This window comes from Dysidea avara, chromosome 4 (genome assembly GCF_963678975.1).
Source record: "Dysidea avara chromosome 4, odDysAvar1.4, whole genome shotgun sequence".
Classification (NCBI taxonomy): Eukaryota; Metazoa; Porifera; class Demospongiae; order Dictyoceratida; family Dysideidae; genus Dysidea; species Dysidea avara.
This window is the reverse complement of record NC_089275.1, coordinates 9643005-9660461: the sequence shown is the minus strand read 5'-3', so window position 1 is coordinate 9660461 and position 17457 is coordinate 9643005. Positions and strand designations below refer to the sequence as shown.

At 37.5% G+C, this 17457-nt stretch overlaps 4 long non-coding RNA genes across 10 annotated transcripts; 2 read left to right on the top strand and 2 right to left on the bottom strand.

Annotated features, from left to right (window-relative positions):
* The first annotated feature begins 477 nt into the window (after positions 1 to 477).
* Positions 478 to 1791, top strand: LOC136252375 (uncharacterized). Of its 2 annotated transcripts, none has more exons than XR_010699524.1 (3): positions 478 to 551; positions 1510 to 1612; positions 1663 to 1791. It is a non-coding gene; the product is annotated as an uncharacterized lncRNA (long non-coding RNA). The 2 variants fall into 2 exon arrangements; XR_010699525.1 differs by having other exon boundaries at positions 495 to 636.
* A 9120-nt stretch (positions 1792 to 10911) lies between these two features.
* LOC136252374 (uncharacterized) lies at positions 10912 to 13373 on the bottom strand. Its single transcript, XR_010699523.1, has 2 exons — positions 13071 to 13373; positions 10912 to 11123 (listed from the first exon to the last, which is right to left on the bottom strand). It is a non-coding gene; the product is annotated as an uncharacterized lncRNA (long non-coding RNA).
* Positions 12942 to 14756, top strand: LOC136252373 (uncharacterized). 6 transcript variants are annotated; one of them, XR_010699521.1, is made up of 7 exons: positions 12942 to 13620; positions 13667 to 13748; positions 13800 to 13929; positions 14049 to 14365; positions 14411 to 14493; positions 14550 to 14583; positions 14632 to 14756. It is a non-coding gene; the product is annotated as an uncharacterized lncRNA (long non-coding RNA). The 6 variants fall into 6 exon arrangements; XR_010699519.1 differs by having other exon boundaries at positions 12944 to 13620; positions 13795 to 13929; XR_010699522.1 differs by having other exon boundaries at positions 13606 to 13620; positions 13667 to 13734; positions 13795 to 13929.
* Positions 14757 to 15046: 290 nt separating this feature from the next.
* On the bottom strand, positions 15047 to 17178 carry LOC136252371 (uncharacterized). Its single transcript, XR_010699515.1, has 3 exons — positions 16904 to 17178; positions 16204 to 16281; positions 15047 to 15898 (listed from the first exon to the last, which is right to left on the bottom strand). It is a non-coding gene; the product is annotated as an uncharacterized lncRNA (long non-coding RNA).
* Positions 17179 to 17457: the final 279 nt, after the last annotated feature.

Here is a 17457-nt window from a genome sequence, read left to right as displayed (position 1 = left end):
ACTTACAGTACAATAATTATAGTTTACCCTCATGCTATGCCAGCCAGAATACTATTAGACTCAGGCATAGCTTGTGTATACAAAACAATTAATATTATAAACAATCATTAAAGTGTAAGAATACAATTATTCATGTCTATCCAAAAGATGTTATTGTGGAAATAATGAACTGATGGATACAGCTATTGATCACATAACTGAGGCTATAGTAATCTCGATGTGTACAGTCATTATATCAAACAGAACAGCTAGTTTATCGATATAATAATTATTATGTTACAGTGTTAATTTCATTAAACAGGCTTCAACAATACCACAAGGAACTGTAGTTTGTACAGAAGAAATTGAAAATAGTTAACTCTGCTATAATACCAAACACATAGTGATAATAATAATATTATAATAAATTATTACAATTATTGAGTGATTGTTTAGCTATACTTAAGGTTATGGTATAGTCACGGGCAATCATTCAAAATTTTGAATGCCTATCGATTCTTTTTGAGAAGACCATAAAACCAGTCTAGCAGCGTGAAAAGTTTCAAATGAAGGTGAAGCCCTTCATATTTATTGTTTTTATGTAGCTACAGTGTAGTATGAGGCAGGTGGAACACTACAATTGTTGTAGTAACACAAGTAAGCCAGCCCGTGCATCGCTCAGTTCCAGCTGTCACTACCATGTTTTTCCGCCGCCAAATACAGCAAAAGCTGTAGGTTGTATTGGCATTTCTAGGGCATAGTGATACTGTATATTAAATTTGTTAGGTCCTGTGGAAGCGTTTTTGGCGTGTTTCTCCCCAGTGACTCGGATACAAGCCTTCAAAGAGCTTTTTTCACCTGAAAAAACTATTAAAAGTTCAATAAAACGTCTATACTACCAGTAACTTAAAAAATCGCTTCCACAGGACCTAGATATTTTAGTTGTTTAGCCACTTGTGTTGAAATTATAAGGATTCAGTAATCTGTTAGTCTGGTTTTTGGCGGCGCGTTTTTATAAAACATCGCTCTATTGTAGACCACACACCCAAGAACAGTCGTTGTTCTGTAGTAAAAACAAACAAGCACAATTAGTTGTATTGCTAACACAACACAGTTGTTGAAATTATTTATCCCTGCTTGGTTTAAAGCAGGTTTGGTAATTTGTTCCGCCCACGCATTTTAAACTATTCCGTAACCTTAATCAAAATTGAAATTATAGTAAAATTGACAAAAGAACCAGTTACATTCTATAGTGCTATACAAAGTACATAAAATGTACAATGCTAATCAATGTGTTCACCTATTGTACTCTTATTCTATTAAGAATAAACTAACTATCCTTATTTGTGTAGTGTAAGTTGCTGAAAACATGTTTTCAACTACCTTATTTGTGTAGTGTAAGTTGCTGAAAACATGTTTTCAACAACTTACACTATACACAAATAAGGATAGTTAGTTACAATTACAGCAGCAATTTTTGAGATCAATTGCAATTGATGTAATATTATTGTTGGGTTTGTTATATTACAGATAAGCAAAGTAAACATTATAAATAGTGCCATTGCTACTGTAATTCAAAGCAGCTACATATCTGTACAGTACAGATGATACAGTCAGTGATGACCTACAACAGGTGAGCATTAATATGCACATGAGTATATGTTACACTGTATATACATCAAGACTATGCCATGGATGAACTTTGAAATGAAACATCAAACTTCATTGCTACTTGCCGATTCTTATTATGGTATAACATCTTAGAAATATAAGTTAATTTTTCAACATGTATATTTTATATAGATTAGTTACATATTAATGATCACTGTTAACATGTTAGTTGCTGTAGGAGTAGTGACAACCACCACCATTTATTCAGGACTCTATTACACAGATGTGCTCATATATAAACAGTCTAGCATTTTTCCTAGCTATATACACATCACCAATCACGTGATCCAAACCTGTTAAATCACTTTACAGAATATGTGATGCTTGAAACCATTTCAACATTACTGTATGCTTAGGTCAGAGCATACCCTTAGATTATAGCTTGCGCTTAGGTCACAGCAATTATATATGCATGTTTTTATATTCCTACATCTGCAACATGCATATTAACTTCAATTTATTGCGATGTAATACAGGTAAATTACATTTTTAAGATTTGCATAATGTGAAACTAACAATTCAATCTGTAGTAAACTTTATGAATCCTATGCAACAATATCATAATTCAGTTTATTATCATGTAGAAAAATTCATGATAAAAATTTTCGTATAAAATATTTTTGTATGATTTACATGAACGACTGCTCTATTAGAGTAGTTCCATATTGTGTAAAAATTTTCGTGTAAGAGATTCTCATACAAATTTTGTATATGAAAATATTTTACAATGAAAAAAGCAAATTACAGTAGCTACATGTACATAGCTAAGTATTTATCTGCATAATTGTCTGAAAGAGTACTGCAGATCAATCCTTATGGATAATGCGTAACTGCAATGTGTTACTGCAACTAATTTACATGTAGGTACTTTTGTACACTGAGATTATCACTGCTGCTGTTATGGCTGCACTCTGCTACTGGTAGAGTCTACAATGTGACACCTGATGATCACTACTATCCTAACACTACATGTCTTTATTGTCATAACTTACAACATTACCTGCTCAATATCACCAAATACTTCACCACTAACACTCAACTACTCTTCCTGCCAGGACTACATCACCTTCACACTGATCTCATCATACAAAATGTTCACAATATTTCACTCATTGGTTATACAACTGATGGTACAACACCAGACACAGTCATCCAGTGTAACTCATTAGTTGGTATTGTAATGACTAATATTAGTACCTTGATAGTAACTAATATAAAAGTTAGGAGCTGCTTGGGTAAAGAATATAACAATGCTACAGTCTTGATCAAACAATGTACAAATGTTCAACTGAGACATGTAGTGATAGAGGAGAACCATAACTCATATGGTATAGTTGGCATCAACATTTTGGGTGATTCATGTTTTTCCTATATCACAAACAATGTTTTAAACATCACTTACAGTGATACTACAGTAAAAGTGGGTATGGAGAATCACACGCTTACAATTGATCATTATCAGATTAATTTTTATGATGTTCATAAAAGTTTTCAGCACAGAATAGCATTTAATCTCTATCAACAGTTTTACAGAGTAAACCTTTGTATATTTCAATCAACATTTAAAGGGTTAAGAAATACAACAGTCATCAATATAAATTTAGGGAACAAAGGTGTACCACAAAATACTATTCTTGTTAAAAATTGCCAGTTTTCAGACAGTAATGGGGATCTCATTGACATCAAAGTAAAAGAAGGGCATACTGGACAGAGAGGAGATATTGTGAAGTTTCACAATTGTGAATTTTTTAACATTGGTTTATTTCACAAGTGCAGGGGACCATGCACAATATTTTATATTCAATATGGACCTCCTTATATTGAGATCAATGGCTGTAGTTTTCATCACACCATTTGTCAAATACTATACAACAGACACCATGAATCACCATTTACAAATGTTCAAATTACCATCGCTAACACCACCTTTACTTCAAGTTCTGACAAATTTCATTTCATAAGGTTATCTAAGGCTGATCTCTATTTGATTGGTCCTGTAGTGTTTTATAACATCACCAAAACTAAAAGTGTAGTTTTACTAATACAAAGTAATGTGACATGTATTAATTACATTGAGTTTGCATTGGTACAAACTAGTTCTATTTGGGAGGATATGTACTACAGCTATCAGACACCTTTGTTTCTTGACGAAAATTCCATCATTAATGTTTCTCACTGTACGTTTGAAAAGTTTGCTCAGAGTCCACTAAAGAAACTGTACCCACCTTGCTACTTTCAGTATTTAAGTGGCAAGCAACAAAATGATACCTATAACAACAGAACTTACGCTATAACATTTGAAAATAACAAAGTAACATCTGAACAACAGTCTTATAATAATCTCCCTATCACTCACTGCAGTTGGCTACCACAGTCAGCGTTTAATACCACAATTCCACTGTAGGTAAACAAGAAATACATAAAGTATATTAATAGTTCCGGTACATTTGATTTATTGCCACAAAAAGTTCAAAAAAAAAGAATGTGTTGTTGTACTACGAACACATCTTATGATTGTTACGAAGATATATTTGATCCTGTATACCCTGGTCAAACAATGACACTTAACCTGTACATGGATGTTATTGACATCATTGGCTATGAATCCCCTAACATAGTAATCACAGTTACAAATGATGTAGATTGGTTACCACCAACTGCTTGTGGTGTTACTGATTATTCTGCACAAATTGCTAATCGTCACACTTGTAATGCTTTAGAGTATTCCATATCCTTTCCAAATCCAAATTATAACTGGTGTGAACTTTTCTTAAAAGGGTATTACAGCATCAGCAACACCAATGGCATTGAATTTGCAGATGTTTACTACATTAATCAAAGACTCTGTCCAGTTGGCTTCAATAAAAGTGATGGGATATGTAAATGTCATCAGTTCCTTGATCAGTTTAATATAAAATGTAACATTAACGATCAAACAATACTGCGCCCAGCCAATATCTGGATATCACACATAAGCTCATATAACTTCAGCCTTTCACTACATTGTCCATTCCACTACTGCCTATCCCACTCATCACATCTTAACTTCTCCACTCCTAACTCACAGTGTCAGTTTAACAGATCTGGTATATTGTGCGGACATTGTCAACACGGTCTCAGTACTGTATTTGGTTCCTCTGACTGTCAAAAATGTTCAAATATCTACCTGTTTCTAATTGTACCCATTGCAATAGCAGGTCTTGTGTTGGTCTTACTACTCTTTATTCTCAACCTCACAGTAGCTGATGGAACTATCAATGCATTTATATTATACGTTAACATCATCAGTATTAACACTCCAGTGTTCTTTCCTCAAGCTCATTTTAATAATTTTTCACTAACCTACACCTTCATTTCACTGGTTAATCTTGATTTGGGTATTCAAACATGTTTCTACAATGGTATGGATGACTATGCTAAAATGTGGTTACAATTAGCATTTCCTTTCTACCTCATCTTCATTGCTACATCACTCCTAATAACAAGTCATTACTCCACTATAATACAGAGGCTTACTGCACGTAGAACAATACCAGTACTTGCTACACTCTTCCTATTATCATATACTAAACTACTTCTTATAGTATCACGTGCCTTATTCTTTTACACCAAAATTGTGTACTTACCCAGTAAACATACTACATTAGTGTGGTCAGTTGATGCTAATGTACCTCTGTTTGGAGTTAGATTTACAATATTGTTTGCAGTATGTCTTATACTCTTTTTAATTCTGTTACCATTTAATGTCATCATGCTGATTACAAGGGCACTATTGAAATTTAGAATTATAAGACGTGTTCTGCCACTACTAGATGCTTTTCAAGGACCGTACAAGATCAAACTCTACTACTGGACTGGTGTACAACTTGTGATAAGAGTTGTATTCTATGGAATATCAACACTGGATAGGAATATCAACCTCACTATTGGAGTGATGTTGCTTAGCATCATAGGAGTGCTTCAAGGAATATTGAAACCATTTAACCATACATACAAAAATTACCAAGAATTGGCACTTGTGTTTAATCTGCAATGGCTTTTTGTCATGTCATTGTACAGTCAAGAAAACACAGTTGTTTTCAATATAATAATCGGTATAGCAGCAGTTCACTTCAGTCTCATCATTGCCTACCATGTAATTACTTATGGATGTGGAGAAGGGATTAGAAAGAAGATAAAGATAAATGCAGCAACATTATCAAGAAGGTTCACTACAATATTAAACAGACAGCAGGTTCAACAGATTGAAATTCAACAATATGACAATAATGATGATGAGTGCAAGGGGTTACTAATGGATGACCCAGTTGCTGGTGCATATTAGACACTGCATCCCATAAATAGACACCCATAAACACACACACACACACACAAACGCACACACACACACACACACACACACACACGCACACACACACACACACACACACACACAAATGCATGCATGCACATGTACACTCAAATGAGTACCTTATTGTCAAATTTATTACATTTCATTTTAAAGCTGATAATCTTATTCAAAATCATGTTGTTATTTGTGGAAATCAGTATAAGTATAACATAGAATTCAAGTAACACTTTGAACCAATTAACGTGTGACAATTACTAGAGTTGTACTAATTCCCACTTTATAGGCAAAACAGAAATCTGATATTTTAAAACCTATTTAGGGACCCGCCGATTATGCTCATAATTTTACCTATATGCTATGATGCACTGCTCAAAAATTCACCTATTATGCTCAATGTTCATGCATGCCTTAGTGCATATGTTTTGCTACTAGTTTAACACTATATAGAAAGAAAGAAATGAGCGGCTGGAACACAAAGAATAAATTCTTGCTGCATGCCTGCATGTAAGAGACAAGATCGTTATACTCTAATAGAACAGTCAGTTTGATGATTGTTCTATTAGAGTTACTGACTGCTCTATTAGAGTATATCGATCTTATTTTGCAATTGTCATTTTTCCAGCAAGAGTTTACACTATCGTACAAATATTTAACCAATTATGCTGGCATTATACTCAATGCTTTTAGGTACCTATTATGCTCAAAATTATGCTAGCATAATCGGCGGGTCCCTAACCCTATTTACTGATAGTTAACCAATAGTCTGGTAGAAGGTCTCTACAAGTTACACACTTGTGCATACTCCACTAAAATTACAGTTGATAAACCCAATGCTGTGAGGATGTACATGAGAAATTGGAAACAGTGGAAACGGAAACTGGAAACGGTCAAATTGTTATATACATGTATATATCCTAGAATAAAAACCTCACTTATCACCTTTCTGTACAAAGACCACATTGTAATTACATGTAGGTTCTAAAGATAGCTAAGGTATCTAGTTCATTATTTATAAAGGCCACTTCTTTATATGGTAATATTTGATAAGCTTTAAACATGTACTTCATGATTCATTGAAAAGGTCAACTCATAATTTTGGTCCACACTTCGCTCAAATCATCTACCACCATTGCTTATAGTACGTTGTACCAGAATGTGCGATGCAAGTGAAAAGTGACTAGTACACTACAGGCCCGTAGCCAGAGGGGTTCATGGGGTTCTGCAGAACCTCCCTCTTGGAATAAGGTCCACAATTTCAGCAAAGGTCCAAATTAACTAAAAGGTCCACAATTTTAGCATACAAGTCCAATTTTAAGTCCATTAGCTACATATAGTTTACTAAATACCACTATAAATGAAAAGCTAAATTAAGTGCTCCGAGTAGCTCATAAATTCAGTGGTTGTAATGCAATGTAAGATTGTAATACTCTAGTCGCAATTACCAGGGACATATGCAGGAATTTTGAAAAGGGGTTTCCACTGCAGCTAAGTGACTGTTATATTAGAGTAGTTTATACTACCTGACTGCTATATTAGAGTATCTCAATTTTTCACCAAAATCATAGTTCAGAACAATGCTATAAATAAGTGTTGCTACCATGTCACAAGCTATTAACTCCAAGATAAAAGTTTAAAATTTGCCCTGTTCCATGATAGATTCCAGGTTCTGGAAACCTGAAGTTTCAATTTCTTAATGTTTCAAGTGAAGTGTAAAATCCAAAGGGGTTTCCTGAAACCCCCCTCAGAATCCCCCTGATTTTTTATTTTCTTTTATAGCTGTATGTAACTATTTAAGTTATTAAAATATTATAGGGATTGTCTAAACTATCTTAAATTTAAAATATAAAAATTTTGGTGGGCAAGCCCCTCCCATCCAGAACCCGTGAATAGAATAGTACCTAGTATGCTTACTTACCATTAGGGAAAGGAAGTTTCCATAACACGGAGTTAGGATGTTATCATATACTATTGTACTCTAAATGATGCACATTTTAGTAGCATTACACAATTAGGCAGTTAACTCATTGCAGTGATCTGAGCGATTGAAGTGATCTGAGTGATTGGAGTGATCTGAGTGATTGGAGTGATTGAAGTGATTGCAGTGATCTGAGTGACTGAACTGATCTGAGTGATTGGAGTGATCTGAGTGATTGGAGTGATCCGAGTGTTTGAAGTGATCTGAGTGATTGTAGTGATCTGAGTGACTGAACTGATTTGAGTGATTGAAGTGACCTGAGTGCTTGGAGATCATTCATATCACTCCAATCACTCATATCAATCAGATGAAGATCACTAATATCAAGATCACTCAGATCACTCCATTCATGCAGATCACTGCAATCACTCAGATAACTGCAATTACTCAAATCACTCCAATCACTCAGATCACTCAATTCACTCAAATCACTGCAATCACTCGAAACACTCAGATCACTGCAGTCACTCAGATCACTGCATGCAATCACTGCAGTCACTCAGATCACTCAGATCATTCAGATCACTGCAATATTTAGATCACTGCAATATTTAGATCACTGCAATCACTCATATCACTGCAATCACTCATGATCACTGCAATCACTGAGAACACTGCAATCACTCAGATCACTACAATCACTCAGATCACTCCAATCACTCAGATCACTGCAATCACTCAGATCACTACAATCACTCGGATCACTCAAATCACTGCAATCATTCAATCACTCAGATCACTGCAGGGGCGGATCCAGGGGGGTGCTTTGGGGGCTGAAGCCTCCCCTTTCACTTTTAGGCTTTACTTGATCAATATGCTAAGTATTATAATGAAGTTTAGTCTTAGCATAATTATATGATCACTAATAATACAAATATTCATAAACCACCTTATAAACATATTTCCAAGGTATTATCAGTGGATTTACGCTAAAGTTTATGCAACAAGGACCCGGATCAGCATTGGAGGTGTACAAGATCGAGATACTCTAATAGAGCAGTCAACTAACTACTCTAATAGAACATACACTGGAAGCATATAGTTGGTTCTGTTATGGAATTTTTCCAAATCTGCCTGCACCTATACATACAATGAAGTGCATTGGTCTGTTTAAAGGGCTTCATTCATCTACTTGTGTAGTTAATATGTATGGCAATACTTAATTCAGGTACACAATTTCCATTGAAAATGCTCTCAGATTCAATCTTGTATTGTTCAAATTTCAAAATTTTCCACTTTCAACATTATTATTCTAACATGCACCTAATCAGTGTTATGCAATTGTGAGAGGGTGCATCATGTACTTGGTTGTCTGTACCTACCCAAACTTTTCCATTAACAAAATGCTTTAGATAGCCATACCTATAATCTAAAGGCAGTATATAAAATATCTACAGGCAGAAAATATTATGAATTTTGTGGAAATGTCTCCAAATTGCAGTAATTTTAGCATCTATTTTTCAAAACTTTCCTGGGGGGGGCATGCCCCCAGACTCCCCTAGTTCCAGCATGCTGCACATGCTGGGAAGTGTGCTTAATTTGCACACCTCTACACAAGAAATTAATACCTTGAGTTGCCCCCCCCCCCCCCCCCCCCTTTATAAATCCTAGATCTGCCCCTGCACTGCAATCACTCAGATCACTACAATCACTCAGATCACTACAACCACTCAGATCACTGCAATCACTCCACAGGAGATACTAGCACTGTATACGGAATGGACGCTGTCCGCGAATCATTTCACTTGGCGGACTGTATACGGGTGTAAACCCGTGCGGTTCCCGCCTAATGGCTTCGTCCACTACGCGGATACAACGCCTATACCCGCAAAGCAACTTATTCTACAACGCGGACAAGACGGAAGTAACGGGTAGATAATTACAGTAGCTACAGGCTCCCACAATGATGTATCTATAGGGCTAAAACCACAGATTCAGAATTATAGCCCATGCGCGTTATAGCTTGAGGCCTGCACTCACTACTGTCCACTTTACCAGTCAGGTACTGGAAGGTGAACATTGGATGCAAAACCTGTACGAGATGCTTATCACGAGCCTGGACACATAGAGGCCAATGAACGACTGATAAGAGAAATCGGGAGTATCGATGCCGGAGTTTAGGTATTAATGGTGAAACTGGCGCCTGGGCACTTGAAAGCAGGCGACCACTGTGTCTCGGTGCTGGAAACACTTTGCACATGATGCATCAGCTAGCACGAGACCCCTCCTCGCCACAGATTATACCCCAGCACTCGTGTTTAGTGGCAAGTACCGCGGGTGCGGTTACCATTAGCTGCAAGAGTGCCAGACCTGCAGTTCTGTGGCATATTATGGCACAATATACCTACTATACCTACATCAACTTTTTAAGCTATCCCCACCCCCGGAATCCCGATACACCTACTGGGGATTTGACCATCTACATCCTGGGGCTTTTGATGGTGGCGGTCAAAAATCATTTTGATAAATTAATTCCCCTCAGAAACTCCCTTTTGAGGTGGAATATAGTGGGGTTTTAGCTTCAGTACTGGGAAATTTGACACTAGACCTTGTCAAATCTGCTGTATTCCCCACCCTACCTGGAGTGGGACATGAATAGTGCATTGAAGTTTGGTAGAACTCACCATAAAAGCTGTCATATTAACAAATACTTGAATTGGAGCTATGACATCATGGGAAGTGTGGCTTCATGGACCAAGTAACTAAACTAACTTCGTAACAGTATACTACATCCCCCCTTCTTCAATAAGACACTCAGAACATTGTTTGTCATGCATTAATCAATTATAAACTATTATACTTCTTTCATTCGTGTTTCCCGTTTATGGTATGTACTGTCCAACTTGACAGCAGCTCATGGTTATAGGCTAGCTTCAATCATATGGCAAAGTTGTTAGCCCAGTTGCATACCTTTACCACGTCCAGTATGTGCATAGACAGGTGACATATATAATTATTACGATGATAATTTCACTGTGACAGTTCATTTAGCCTGCAAACAGAAACAAACAACTCAATATGTAGTAGTTTCAATAGCCGTATGTGTCCAACTCAGCAAAATCCTCGTATGTGTCCAACTCAGCAAAATCCTCGTATGTGTCCAACTCAGCAAAATCCTCGGCATATCACAAAGCACCACTGCTGGACCTGTATAAGTGTTGTATATGTATAATTCATTAATTATCGAACCTGACAAACATATAATGGACAAATCACATGCTGGAAGGAATGATGTGGCGGACACGGCTTTACAATACAATCATTGTTATACAATTGCTTTACTTTCAGCAGGTAGTACATATGAATAATAGTTAGCATATTATATAGTTACTGTGGGCTTGTCCCACCACCCCTGCATACCATCCCACAATTCAGCTCCATTTCACAGTTTTAACTATGCCACTAATACAAGCTTGGAGTTCCACATGCCAGACAAGTGGGCAGTTTAAATCTTGCTACACAGTCACAACATTAAAGAATACTTATAAGCATTTGATCTGATTAATGCACAGTAAAGAGGAAATTGTTCATTATCAATATCAGTGGATATATAATTAACATCTTGCAGAGGAGGCTGGTCATGCTACATCAAACATCTTATGGTCTCCAAAATTGTTCAACCTTTCAACTGTGATGCTAAAAATTATTGAATTTAATTATTTTAAAAGGACTCTGGGAACCATAGATTATGGTTCCCAGAACCCTACTCAACACTTGTTCGGCTTTCGTAACTAATAAACAAATGCTACAAACATTATGCATACCCACTTAAAAGTGTCAAAGGACTACATATGGACGATGATATTTTCAGTGCCCCGTTTGGTTCTGCAGGCAATGTCATAGAGCTATGACACACGGCGAACCATGAGCTCCTCCGGTTTAGGGTAGTAAAGATCAATCACCATATCTCATACACACTTATGTTAATCCAGTTTGGTAAATCAACTAAGTACTTAAACACACACACACACCCACACACCAGGAATATGGCAGGAAACACCAACAAAATAGTTATGAGAAATCTTGATAGCTGAGATTTCTGAAAACTTTCATGTTTTCAAAGCTGCAAACAGTGAGCTGCGTACCCACTGATTTTTCCTGTCTAAAGATGGGACATCTTGACAGGACATGCCAACAAAAGATGGGACATCTTGATGGGTGAAAATCATGAGTACAGAGCTAAAGCTTGCAACTGCGAACATCGTAATAACATTGATATTGATAAACAGTTACATACCCACTGATTTTTCCTGCCTAAAGATGGGACATCTTGACAGGACTTGCCAACAAAAGATGGGACATCTTGATGGCTGAAAATCATGAGTACAGAGCTAAAGCTTGTACGGCTTTGAAACTGTGAACACCGTAATAACACTGATATTGATAAACAGCTACGTACCCACTGATTTTTCCTGACTAAAGATGGGACATCTTGACAGGACTTGCCAACAGACGATGGGACATCTTGATGGCTGAAAATCATGGGTACAGAGCTATAGCTTGTACCGTTTAGCAACTGCGAACATTGTAATAACATTGATATTGATAAACAGCTACGTACCCACTGATTTTTCCTGCCTAAAGATGGGACATCTTGACAAGACTTGCCAACAAAAGATGGGACATCTTGATGGCTGAAAATCATGAGTACAGAGCTAAAGCTTGTACGGCTTTGAAACTGCGAACACCGTAATAACTAAAGCTTGTACGGCTTTGAAACTGTGAACATCGTAATGCATTGACATTGATAAACAGCTACGTACCCACTTATTTTTCCTGTCTAAAGATGGGACATCTTGACAGGACTTGCCAACAAAAGATTGGACATCTTGATGGCTGAAAATCATGAGTACAGAGCTAAAGCTTGCAGTTTATAAAACTGTGAGCATTGTAATAACATAAAATGAGATATCTTGAAAGCTAAAAACCATGAGTACAAAGTTAATTTGTATATTGACAGCGATTATCAAACATAGAACGTCTTTGAAGTGGCCTATTTTCTTCATTGCTTTACAGATACATATATGGAATTACGATGTGGGTTAGGTTTACACCTCTTGAGTTCACCAAAGACTTAAATACAGGTCGGCTCACCATTTTTTTGTTCTAGTGAGGGTACGGAGAGTATACTATCTAACAGGATATCTCGTCGGATGTGTCAGTCACTCTGAGGATAGCTACATGTTAGCCGCTAGCTCAGTACGTCGGTAACGAAGAGACGGTTGTTTCTTCCGTTTATCGTCCAATACTTGAACACAATACAGTAGCAGAATGATAGGTACCACACGAGGTCTAAAGATTGTTCTGGAATTATTTTAACAGATGCGCACCTTTTAACTGGTGGAGGCGTGCGCACAACAAACCATCTTTGATCATCAAAATCACGTGTGGTTTCTTTTTGACGGAAGTGATTGGATACTGACGCTAAGCAGTCTAACGCAGCCGGATTGTTGAAGAAAACTAGGGTTAAACATGGCGCAACATTGGCGCTACTCAATACCAATGATTGCGACGATACTTTCATGGAATTTGGGGGTTTTCGGGTGCTTGGCAGCTGAGACATAATGGCGCTTGACTGAGCAGATCTAGATGTGAAGGATACCATCGTGTCAAACACCTCAGATTGTTTTCGTCAATCGATACGGTGAAATACGTATTGTTTTTAATAACTGTTTTATGTATTATAACAGACATTCCGGGTAGAGAGAACTACCGTCCTAGTCTGCTTTCTTCTGTTAGAACACTAAGCTGTGTGATGGTATGTACTCTTTGGTAAGTATAGTTGTGTTTTGGTTGGTAAGCCATGGCTGTTTTGTAGTGTAGTCGCAGTTTATTGGACCGTGCCCTTAGTGGATGATTTAAACCCAATATCTGCTATGTTGCTGGGATGCAATCGTACCATGGGCTGTTTGGCTGTCGTAAGGATTTTAGTTACCTACTATTCAAATTCATGGTAAGACTTGTTTTAGTGTAGCTTGATATAATTTAATGTGTTTCTCTGTGTACCAGTTGTCTAGCCAGCATTCCAACAGTAGTTCAGTGCTATCAAATGATTTTGCCTTTATCTTTTAGGATTTCCTACAAGATATTTTACAGCATTAGCATCTCAATGGAATTTCCTTGCCACTACTTGCAATAAGCTGTCAAGTACTCAATAACTGAAACACCAGAGACTGTTAACAGAATCCTATGGCATTAAGCCAGTCTTTGGAAGCCAGATTGTTGCAAGCTGATCGTAGCAGTATGATGACCCCTCTGGCACGTGATGGCAGACATCAACCACAAAACAAACTCTTTACCTTACCCAGAAACTTCTAATGGATATTCCACTTTCTGCTAACGTCAAAGTCAACTTGTAAACAGTGGTAGCTGATGGACACATGACTATGGTACGTGCTGATAGTGTGCAACTATTTTCTTTCCATTATGTATAGGCTTTTTCCAGGTGTTGTCGTGTTTGCAACAAAGAACTATTCACACAAGTAGTGTTCACATCTGGTACTTTGGCATGTGCTAGGTTAGTGTATAGTAATGTGCAGTTTGTGATACACTGTAATGTATGTTTTTCTTCAGGTTGAACTTGCTTTGCTTCGAACAGTTATTCAAGGTACATGTGTAGTGTGTAGCTGCATCATCTTACTTTTGTTATTGACAGAACTGGAACGTTGGAGTGCATGGAGCTAAGAATGTTGTGTAAAAGAATGAACAAGACATTTTTATTTTTATTGTGGAATTTTATGCATTTTAAATTATGCTCTCACGTGACAAAAACTGAATTCATTATCGGACACAGCGGCCCGCGCGTAGGACCCTGCGTAACCCTTTAGGCTCATTGGCGGACACCGGATAGGTGCTTACGGAGAACTAGGCGGTTTATTGATGGTACCGTACGGATTTCTTCGCGGGTGAGACGCGTACATCCGCGTACAAGTGGTCCCAAACGGGGTACTAACAGTAGTCCGCGTACGCCTACACGGATAACCGCATCTCAACCGTCTGCTCCCACTACGCAGTGTCAAATCCCCTTGGTACGTTGTCTGCAATCAAGGTGCGTTATTCCTGTGTCTGTTAAAAAGCAAATTTTTTAGTTTCATTAGAATGTCCCACCAGAATTGGAGAAAGGGTCTGGAGGATAAGATTTAAAGTTGGCTGGTGAACAGGAACATGCACAGTGGTTGGCAGCAGCACCAAAATATCTCTATCATTACCCTCACGAACTGCTACAGATTTATTACCACGTCGTGATATGACATAAACAAATACTAATATCATTGTTGTATTATATCGATATTATATTATTATCGATATGTATTATAAACATTGTTTGACTGGATAAGCTTGGGTATTGGGCATCTAAATCTTTTGCCATTACCTCAACATTAATTTTCAACTTTGGAAAGCAGAATTTCATGGTGATGACATATTGTCACATACATAGATAAGTGAAGTATCACATCATGTGTAAAAATAGCTTTATAGTTATACACCTAGCACTGTATGTAAACCACTGATGATCACCTTTAGTTTGTTGTGGAGGGTATACTAAATTTGAATAAGTTATACCACTGTGGTGATGGTAAAATAAGTATATACGCATAAAGAAATGAAGTATCAGAAACAGTCAGATGACCATACCATGTAAGAAGCCACCAGCCATATTAGAAACAGTAAGCATTACTACCACCAATACAAAATTTTTTATTGCAGTAGACAGCATGCAAAAGCAGATACAGCAGAAGATAAACACAATGGAAGAGGAAAGAAGCACTAGAACTGGCCTGCAGCAAACAGACTGTATTAAGTTCACAAACATGTTGAAGTACTGTACTAGTATCCACACCATTGTGACTTACTTGGCATGCCCATCACACTGAGATGGTCTCCTGCCTCCAACGTATAGTGTGGTCAACATTTACAGCCGCCTAAGGGCCAATAAGATAAGCATGTCACAGTCATTAGAATTTATTGTTTCATACAGATGCATATATATATAGGAACCTTGTGGCTACTTGTAATTCTATCCCTGATTTCTTAATTAGGTCCAGTGTAATATATGCATTCACAAATGAAACGTACATGCTGGACTCCTTAACTTGTCAAGGGACAATCCAACAAACACTTATACAAATGGATAGTCTGAACATGCATGTCATCAAACCCCAGGGATTACCCATTATCACAGAGGATGTAAGGACACCATTACCACATCACCCCACCATTGTTGTACCTGTTCAGTGATACTTGAGGTGAAGTGTAATATCCATCAAGTTTGGTCTTCTTGCGATGCCACACCACCATAGCATAGCTGCATATAATAACAACAACGTATTTCTCAATAAGGATAGTATTGACTGACTGCTCTATTAAAATATCCTTTTATAAGGTGGAGGGGCTCTAGTCCATAGGTGAACCATCAAGTGGGCCCCCTTTAATGTTGTACGCATCACAGCACATAATAAGTTAGTACTGAGCTCCACAACACTCACTCAGATATGTACACATGCCCAAGCACTGCATGTACATATATCTCTACACACTTGCATCCATGTTGTGTACTGTATGCACTCTCTGGCAATGAAAAATGGCTATTCCAAAGGTTGTAATTTAAACAAAATCATGCACTAGAATCTTGTGGGTAAGGACTAGACTAGTAAATCATAGGAGGAGTGAATCACAGACTTCCCAGAGAGACGCTACAGAATCCTAGGTACCACAACAGCCTCAATACCACTAAGTGAGACAAGGACAGCTTCCCCAGATGTAACAGTTGGGAGGGTTGTTATCCCAGTTGACACTAGGTAACCAGGTCCCCATAAAAAGCTGGCTATACTGAGCTGGGTTTCCCATTGACCACAACTAAAGATACAAATATAATCAACCCAGGTGTCTGGTCCCATTGAGTTTCTTGCATTCCCATTTGACCATACCTAAAGGTAGAAACACAGTCAACATTCGATCACGTCCTTATCCATTCACAACGTGTCCATTCCCATTATATATAGTTCCAATTGCACCACACACTAAAACAGTGCAGTACACCAGTTACAACATATTGAGTGTGATTATCACACAAAAAGAATTTCACAAACAAGACAAAGTGGTTAACATCACGGAATTATGCAAGTAACTATACGTATACGGGCTTACTTGTTATCTGCATACCGACGTTAGGTGAGACCGGCAGTCCTAGCCAGGTGTCCCTGAGATTTTAGCGTTCAGCCATGCTCATAATTCCAGCGTGCTTGCAGGGACACAAACACTTAGTGGTAGTTAGTGAAATTTTCATTGGGAACCTTATCTAGAATCTATACAATAGATGTTCATATACCACAAGTATAAACAGCTTACCAGTCTCGTTACGAAAGATACAGCCAAGACAGCACTGGGGCACGTCCTCAAGCTTAAGCGCATCAATTTCAAAGATAATAAATCTTTAATTCGAACTAGTGCCCACTAGTGGCACTTAAAATCAGTCATCCTG